Genomic DNA, 1328 nt, shown 5'->3' on the forward strand with positions numbered 1-1328 from the left:
AGAACGAAGAGATGAGATAAATGGATACAAAGCTCAACTAGAAGGGATCTAAGTGGTCATCTAAACCAAACTCCTTAAATCATAATGAGGAAACTGAGTCCCCCCCTCAAAAAAGTGACTTGATATTTACTCAATTTATAAATTGCAGGTCAAGCTGCCATGTGGGCAGGAAGCTGAGGCCCCATCGTGAGGGAGGCCTGTGTCTGGCAGAGCCGGTGTGAGACCAAGAGACCACCTTTCAGAGCCGCTGGGATAATCAAGGGTTTTGGCAGGACCTTGAGCACACCCTGAAATAGTGAGGAGCCAGGCGACAAGCACAGACTATGGCGCTGAAACAGATTAATAAGGAACCTAGTGCAGGTCCAGTGGGGGATGATACGTTTCGTGGGAAGCCACATTCCTGGGACCAAATGACAGCCCGTATCAAGCTGGAGAATTGTTTTTGACAATTTATTTTCCTATGACTACCCCTTTAAACCACCTAAGGTTGCATTTATGACAAGAATTTATCCTCCAAACATTAACAGTAATGGCAGCATTTGTCTCGGTATTCTAAGATCCCGGTGGTCTCGTGGTTCAACTATTTCTAAAGTTCTTTTATCCCTCTGTTCACTGCCATGTGATCCAAACCCAGGTGACCCCCTACTGCCAGAGCCTGAACAAATCTGTAAGACAGACAAAGTACAACAGAGTATCTCTCTAGAATGGACTCAGAAGTGTAACATGTGATGCTGCCTTAAAGTCAGAATAATCTGCATTATAGCTGGAATAAGCTTATACTGTTCCTTTTTTGCTTTTCTTATTCGGCAGCTCCCCTATCAGATCTCATCTTTTTAATTTTTTTTTTTGTTTACCACCTTCCATTCATTCACATGCTCATCTGAGAAGACTTAAGTTCTTCCAGCTTTGGACAATAACTACTTTTAGAAACTATAAAGTAGTTACAAGAGAACAGTTGCCCAAGGTTCAGAATTTTTCTAAAAAATGGAGCATGTGTATTATATGGCCAATGACTTTCACTCTAACTTGGTTATGAGACTAAAACCATTCCTCACTGCTCTAACAAGCTGAAGAATCATCTGAGAGGAAGGGTGATGGATGCTGAGTTGTCACATGAAAGGAAGCAGCATTCTTCTAGCAGCTTCCATGCATGTTTAAGCCTTCCACCTTTAGAGATAGATGGTATACATTATGCTCATAACTGATGTGGCTGGAGAACTGGTATTGAATTTATAGCATCAACAGAACAGAAAATGTGATGCATTTTATGCATATCAGTAAGGGAGTGACCTGTTCTTGTTCCACAGACAATGGAAATTGGAAGTCAA

At 41.6% G+C, this 1328-nt stretch overlaps 1 pseudogene; it reads left to right on the top strand.

Moving 5' to 3' along the window:
• Positions 1-323: 323 nt before the first annotated feature.
• Positions 324-729, top strand: LOC145509422 (ubiquitin-conjugating enzyme E2 D3 pseudogene; annotated as a pseudogene).
• Positions 730-1328: the final 599 nt, after the last annotated feature.

The sequence above is a fragment of the Giraffa tippelskirchi genome, chromosome 6 (genome assembly GCF_054371585.1).
Source record: "Giraffa tippelskirchi isolate mGirTip1 chromosome 6, T2T-mGirTip1v1.2.pri, whole genome shotgun sequence".
Classification (NCBI taxonomy): domain Eukaryota; kingdom Metazoa; phylum Chordata; class Mammalia; order Artiodactyla; family Giraffidae; genus Giraffa; species Giraffa tippelskirchi.